This window comes from Sceloporus undulatus, chromosome 2 (genome assembly GCF_019175285.1).
Source record: "Sceloporus undulatus isolate JIND9_A2432 ecotype Alabama chromosome 2, SceUnd_v1.1, whole genome shotgun sequence".
Lineage (NCBI taxonomy): Eukaryota > Metazoa > Chordata > Lepidosauria > Squamata > Phrynosomatidae > Sceloporus > Sceloporus undulatus.
In genome coordinates this window covers 322,316,820-322,324,612 of record NC_056523.1, presented here as the reverse complement: position 1 = coordinate 322,324,612, position 7,793 = coordinate 322,316,820, and the positions used below count along the sequence as shown (strand labels likewise).

Sequence of the window (7,793 nt, the reverse complement as noted above, 5' to 3'; positions counted from 1 at the left end):
CCCAGACTTTTTGCAAAATGGTTTTTGCTCTGGTACCACAACGAACTACAGTTCCCAAAATTCCATAGCATTGAGCCAATGCAAATAAAGTGTTATCAGACCAGATTATTTCTGCAGTGCAGATACAGCCATAGTTGCCATTTTCTTTGATTCACCTTTTTATCCTTTCCCACACATGTGTGTTTTCTTGGCCCTGTCTGTATCTGGTCACCTTCCCTACACATTGCACAACCAAAATTTACCATATTTCCCTTTTCACCCGTTCAACCTTCTGGGTGAACACAAACAGTTATGCCAGCCAGAATTTTGTAAGTTCTTTGGTGCCATTTTTCTTTGCTTCATCCTTTACCTCCTTTGTTAAATGTCCTGAAATTTTAACTTTTGACCTATCCTTGGGGCATAACAAAATCCATAATTTTGGCCCTAAAACCTTCTCTCAACTTGTGCATGATGTTGACATATAGTCAAGTTTATATAGTAAATAAATAAAGCCATAAAAAACCCTCCGAAATGCCTACCCTCAGGGCTGGCAAATAGGTCAATGCCTAGGGCTCACAGAACACAAATGACATACTTCAGCTGTCTAAGTTGTTTAGAAGGAGAGACAGACCTTACGCTTTTATAGGGTATGTGCAAAAGTGTCCCAGCTGTCAAACTGGTGTTGTAATGGGCATGTTCAGGATTCCTGAAGAACGGCATGACCACAGACCTTAGCATTGTTCATACAATGTGTTGTTGTGTAGTGAACCCAAGGAAGAGAGAACTAGGACTGGGCCTGCTGGCTTCAGCCTCAACTTTGTTCAATTCAGGATCCAGAGCACGCAGAAATGTGATTAAAGAACCTACTTTTTTGCAGGATTTCTGACCAAACGAAAGATTTATATGATTGGAATGGACATACAGAGGCTCTCTTCTGACCTGATGAATTTTTGAGGCCTCTTCTGGATCAAAAATGGTTGGGGTGGCTGGAGACATGATGTGGAAGGTTTGAATTGAAAAAAATGAACCTCTGAGGATACAAATCTAGAGCCAGAGATCAAGTTTAGCATGCAAAATACGCCAAGGTTCAATGAAAGGTTGGAAAGTTACTTTTGAATACAAATTAGTTACTATTAACTAATAACAGGAATTAGTTTTCACTTTGAGGCTCCAAAAATAGTTAGTCACCATTGTACTCACTCTTTCAAGAAAGTAATTCTTAAGTAAAGAATTTCTCACAGCACAATAAAATTTACTTTTTACGTTTTTTTTATTTGAACGCTACCAGTTTTGTTGTAAAATTCCCTCAACAGAGTACAAAGTAGCAGTATGAGCCAGCACTTATTCCTCTTCCCCCATTCAGGGAAACTAGTGAAACTAAGCCCCTTACAGACAGGCCAAAATAAAGCTGCTTCAAGTCACTTTGGAGGTATGCTGTTTAAATGATGTGTGCGTCCTAAGAGTTCGGAAGCCGTGCCAAAGCCACACTCCAGTCCTAAGGACTGTAGCACAGCTTTGGCAGAGCTTCCGGACTCTTAGGACGCATACATCATTTAAACAGCATACCTCCAAAGTGACTCGATGCAGCTTTATTTTATCCTGTCTGTAAAAGAGCAAAATTAAGCCTTAGTAAATTAGAGAGGTAATGCCATGTTGTTATATTGTTGGTTATTGGGATTAGTCACAAGTTGCTGGAACATAATTATTTGTAACTAATTATTGCCAAACATGGAAGTTGGCTGAAGGCATCTCAATGTGTGCATGAGTGAAAGTCTGGGGAGTCCCTTCCAATCAGCATTGTTGTCATTGTATGCCTTCAAGTTGTTTCTGATTGATGACAACCCTAGGCAATCCTATCATAGAGTTTTCTTGGCAAGATTTTTTTCGAAGAGGTTTTTTTTTTTTGCCTCCTTCTGAGGCTGAGAAAGTGTGAACCCTGATCTCCAGAGATGTAGTCCAACATTCAAACCACCAGACCATGCTGGATCTCAATCCAAGCAGTGTGGACAATACCAAACTAGATGGACCAATGCCCAACTTAGTATTAAGCAGCATCCTATGTTCTGAAGGTCCCTGGTTCCATCCCTGTTATTGCTAGCTAAAAGGATTAGGAAGGTTTGTTCTTGTTGCTGTTAGCTGCCTTCGAGTTGGCTCCGATTGCTAAATGCAAGACATGTGAAGAAAATCACATGTTATGACAAACACCTTTCACTACTTGGGGGAACACTTCTGTAGAAAAGTGATACTGTTACCCAAAGAAAGCGTGAGGGGGGGGGGTCCCACCAACTGTGTCAGCTTCACTTTAGATGTTGGGGAAATTAGCCCCATGTAGAGCACATTACAGAAATCTAAACGAGAGGTTACCAGAGCATGTACCACTGTTTCAAGGTCCCTTTGGCCCAGGTAGGGTTGCAGTTGGCGTAGCAATCAAAGTTGATAGCAAGCACTTCTGGCCGTCGCATCTACTTGAGATGTCAACTGCAGGGACGAATCCAGAAGTACTCCTAAACTGCAAACTTTGTCCTTTAGGGGAAGTGTGACCTCGTCCAGGACAGATTGATAAATTTCCTTCCCTGGACCTGGAGAACCTATCACCAGTACTTCCGTTTTTTCTGGATTCAGTCTGAGTTTGTTTTCCCTCATCCAGCCCATTACCGACTCCAGACAAGCATTCAGAGGAGAGACGCCATCCTTAGTCATTGCATCCGTTGGAGACACAGAGAAACATATTTGAGTGTCATCAGTGTACTGATAACACCACGCCCCATGTCTCCGGATGTTCTCTCCCAGCAGTTTCATGTAAATGTTGAACAGCATGGGGGACAAAATAGCTCTGTGAGGGACACCAGATGTCAGTTCCTTCTTAGAGGAGCAAGTGTCCCCCAGCTTCACCATCTGGAATCTGCGAGAGATAGGATCGGAACCACTGGAGCACAGTGCCCCAAATACCCAAATCCCTCAGGCGTTCCAGAAGGATACCATGGTCAATGGTATCGAAAGCCGCTGAGATGTCCAAAAGCACCAACAAGGTCACACTTCCCCGGTCGATGCCCAGACGGAGATCATCGACTAAGGTGACCATGGCAGACTCAACTCTGTATCCCGCTCTGAAGCCGGTTTGAAATGGGTCCAGATAATCAGTTTCATCCAAAACTGCTTGGAGTTGGAAGGCAACTGCTCTCTCGATCACCTTACTTAAGAATGGCAACAAGGAGACTGGTCTATAATTATTTCTCACCAGGGGGTCGAGGGAGGGTTGCTTAAGAAGAGGATTAACTATTGCTAGTTTCAAATTAGATAAATTTACCCTCCCTGAAAGATGCATTAATTATAAGTTGTAGTAATGATGTTACTGTATCACCACCCTGGGCGGTCAACCAAGAGGGGCAGGGATCGAGAGAGCACATCATCTTCTTAACACTTCCAAGAAGCTTGTCCACTTCATTGGTATGTACAAACTCAAAGTGATCCAGTTTAATGGAGTCCACAGAAGCTCTGGATGCCTCTCCTATTGTTCCTGTTATAATGCCGGTGTCAAAACCAGTCCTTATCTGAGAGATTTTATCTGCGAAAAAGTTGCTAAAATCGTCACAGCAGGCCTTAGTTGGTTCTAAAATAGGGTTCAGGGTGGGTGGCAGTTCAGTCAGGTCCCTCACCATCCTGAACAGCTCTGGTGGACGTGACTCTGCAGACACAATACATGCAGCATAGAAAGAATTCTTTGCTGCACTTATTGCCACTCCATAGGACTTCAAAAGGGTCTGATGGAGTGTCGTGTCAGATAGGCGCTGATGTCTCCACCAGCAGCGCTCTAGTTGTTGTGTGGCCTGCCTCATTTCAAGGCTTGCCTTGTTCCAGTTCAGTTTGAGATCAAACTAGAGGATATTATTAGTACAATGGACAATTAATATCTACTAGGGTTTGGTTCTAGGACTCCCTTTGAATAATAAAATCCATGGATACTGAAGTATCCATTGGGAGAGGTGGGGAAACACAAATAAATTATTATTATTATTATTATTATTATTATTATTATTATTATTATTATTATTATTATTATTATTAGTGAAAGAGAGCATTTCTGTCCATTTGTAATTCTGTTTAACATGAGACTGTTTGTTTCTATTGTTGAAATGCCTTCAAGTCATTTCCGACTTATGGCGACCCTAAGGCAAACCAGTCATGGGGTTTTCTAGGTCACACAGTGGGTTTCTGTGGGCAAGCAGGGAATCATGCCCTGGTTTCCAGGTCCATAATCCAACGGTCAGACTATGACACCATCCTGGCTCTCTATCCATCCATCCCTTTATTTATAACCTGCCTTTCTTTCAGGCTGGGATTCAAGGCGGCTTACAAAAAAGACTCAGAAGTTGAGACAAACATCAAATTTTAATTTCCTTCTGGGAGAGAGGTTACTGGGACAACCCTGCCTGATGCTGTCAGCCAGTCTTCCTTATTGTTGCTTCCCGAGGCACACAGACATGGAGCCCAGCTGTTTTGATTACACACCTGCCATTTGCTAGCACTTAACGGCTACAAGCAAAAACTCTCTGCCTCTATATTCAATTAAGCCTGTGCTCCATTGTGATGGGATTACCTAATAACCACCATGTGTGCTGGAAGACATGCAATTGAGGTTCCCCCCCCCATCCCTGTCCTTCAAATCCCTTGCAAATAAATGTATTTTCTGTCTCCTCTCAGAGACCATTTTAAGAGCTTTGATTTTAAAGCAATGACAGAAGGAGAAATCCTGGATTGCAGTATTTCATCTGTGGCATGAGGAAGATTGGCTGGACACTGCGGTGAGGGGAGCAAGGACCAGATGACAGCTCCATGGCTGGAGGCGAGCCAGTCCTCCCAGTCTGCAATGTGCTCCTGGACTGGCAGCAGCTGGTGCAGGAACATAATCAGAAGGGAACAGATTCTCGGCTCAGAAAGGAAGCAAAACTGGCTGCACAGCCAAAGAGTCATGCTTGCTGTTGCGTTAGTCTATGTGCCAAGGCTTGGGTTGTAGAAGGCAGCACTTCTCCCCTCAACATGCACTAATAAATATTGCAAAATGTGCATTGGGACTAGTATTTATAGTTGTTTTCAACGTGATTTTCAAAGATGGTTGGCTTTTAAAATTGGTGCATTTTTAAAAAATGGACTCTCTTTTTAGTGTGTTGTGTTGTTGTTGTTGCTGTTGTTGTTGGGTCCCTTCTGGGAGAAGGGCATCATATAAATGAAATAAATAAAATGAAATAACCCAAATAAACTGTTTAAGGCTGTATCCGCACTGCAGAAACAATCCGATTTGACCCCACTTTAACTACCATTGGGTTCAATGCTATGGAAATATGGGAATCATAGGTGGGTTCCACACCACCAAAAAGTATGTGCTTGGCACGTACTAGGGTTAGGAAGGGGCCTTTCCGGATGCCCCTAACCCTAGTACGTGCCGAGCACGTACAAAATGGCAGCGCCCATTCTACATGGGCGCTGCCATTTTGACATAGTGGATGCTTAGCATCCGCATGTCTCAGCACCATTATGACACCGCAAGTGCGCCAATGGCGCTTTGCAGCGTCATAATGGCACCGCAAAAAGAAGCCGCTTTTTGCGGCTTCTTTTTGCTGTGCGGAGGAGCCATGTGGTTTGTCTGCTGTGGCTCCTTCACGCAGCAAACACCAGCGCCGGTAGACTGCCCTTTTGGGCGGTCTGTAAAGCATTGAGCAGAGCATTGAGCCAGAGCATTGAGTCAGGGCAGTCAAAGTGGGTTCAAACTGGATTAGATTTGCAGTGGGGATGCAGCTAAAGAGTCCATATGATGTATAAAAAATGGATATTACAAAATTATGGAGTGTGCACATGCACTTTAAAAAGCACATTAACGTTGTGATCAGGATGCAGTGGGATATGGGTAACATACAAATGTGACAGAGGCCAGAAATGCTCAGAATCAGCCATCCCTATTTTCTGTGATAGTGAGGTATAGTGGTTGGAGTGTTGGTCTAGGACCAGGGTTTGAATCCCCGCTCAGCCATGGAAACCTGCTGGGTGATCTTGGGCAAGTCACACACTCTCAGCCTCAGAGGAAAGCAAAGGCAAACCTCCCTGAACAAATCCTGCCAAGAAAACCCATGATAGCATCAGCTTAGGGTTGCCATGAGTCAGAAACAAGTTGAAGAGAGGTTTTCTCAGAAATCTTCCCTCAGAATTGCTATTTTCTAAGCATGGGTCTAAACTGGGGAGGAAATCATGTGTCCCTCCACATGTTGTTGAGCTGCAAGGTTGAGCTATCTCAAACCTGCCACAAGCTACAGGCTTTCATTTCATTAGTTCTTGTGTGTATGCATGTGTGAATGCTATTGTGTGAATGGTGATTTTCCCGTTTTCTGTTACTCAATAAAACTAAGGCCCGTTCCGCGCGGGCAAAAAGTACGTACTAGATACGTACTAGGGTTACAAAAGGGCATCCCTTCCGGACGCCCTAAACCTAGTCGCGGATGCTTAGCGTCTGCACGTTGCAAATCACTTATGATGCCGCAAGTGCACCATTGGCACCTTGCGGCGTCATAAGCGCACCGCCAAAAGAAGCCTCTTTTGGGGGCTTCTTTTTCGCCTGTCAGGAAGCCTCGCCGTTTGGAGGCTGAGGCTTCCCAGCGGCAGAAACGGAGGCACCGGCAGACTGCCCTTTTTGGGTGGTCTGTAAAGCGCCTAAGTTGTACCTTGCATTCTGAGAGTTCTAGTTCTTGGATCTCTTATATAAAGGCTGAGACCACAGCTTTCCATTACCAAAACTAGTTGCTGCTTCCCATTGAGCTAAAAATCAATTTCCCAATTGACTACAATTGTAAGGACCTCCTGTAATTTAGGTAACACTACCTTGGCACTTTCTTCTTTAACTCTGCTCAGTAATTGTTCTAGCTCCTCGGTGTTTTCTGCTAGTAATATTGTGTCACTGCATATCTTAGGTTGTTAATGTTCCTTCCTCCAGTCTTCTCTCTCCCTGTCTCTGAGTCTAGGCCTGCTGTTCATACTGCTTTTCAGCTCTCCATATCACCAGGCTAGCTATCTGTGGATTAGAGCATCCATGGATGGCCCCAACCCATTACTGTCATTAGTGGTGCATGTATGTGGCCGTGCCAATGTGGTTGTGAGCACGTTGTGCATCCATTGACAAAAATGGGACTTGTAGTTCCACACTTTTAACTATCTGTGGGAGGAGGATCCAGAATGAAAGCCCCACTGATACAGAGGGCCGAATATCTGTAAATAGGGTGATAGTATGTAGCCTTGCCTAACTCCTTTACAAACAAGCTTCTTATATATACCGCTTCATACCGCATAAGCAGTGTCTAGGTGGTTTACAACTGTAAGCTAATTTGCCCCCAACAATCTGGGTACTCATTTTAGCGACCTTGGAAGGATGCAAGCCTGAGTCAAGCTTGAGCCCTTTTGCTGGTCTTGAACTCGCAACCTTGTGGTTTTGAGTGTGTGGCTGCAGTAGAGGCATTTAACCACTGCGCCACCAGGGTTTACCAACTTGGAAACATTTTGTTTCTCCATATTCAGTTCTGACAGCAATCTCTTGTCTTGAGTACAGGTTACCCATCAGTACTGTCAAATGTAGAGGCTCTCTCCTTTCTTTGAGAGCATTCCATAGCTTTCTGTGATCTATGCATTCAAAGGCAAAGATAGTCAATGAAGCACATGCAAATTTTCTTTTGTAATTCCCTGGTGCACTCCATTATAATAAATAAATCCTATTATTATTATTATTATTATTATTATTATTATTATTATTATTATTATTATTATTATTATTATTA

At 43.5% G+C, this 7,793-nt stretch overlaps 1 protein-coding gene across 2 annotated transcripts in view; it reads right to left on the bottom strand.

Moving 5' to 3' along the window:
- Window positions 1-7,793, bottom strand: part of LOXHD1 (lipoxygenase homology PLAT domains 1) — an 85,550-nt gene that overhangs the window by 10,390 nt on the left and 67,367 nt on the right. The gene's annotated exons all lie outside the window — the stretch shown is intronic.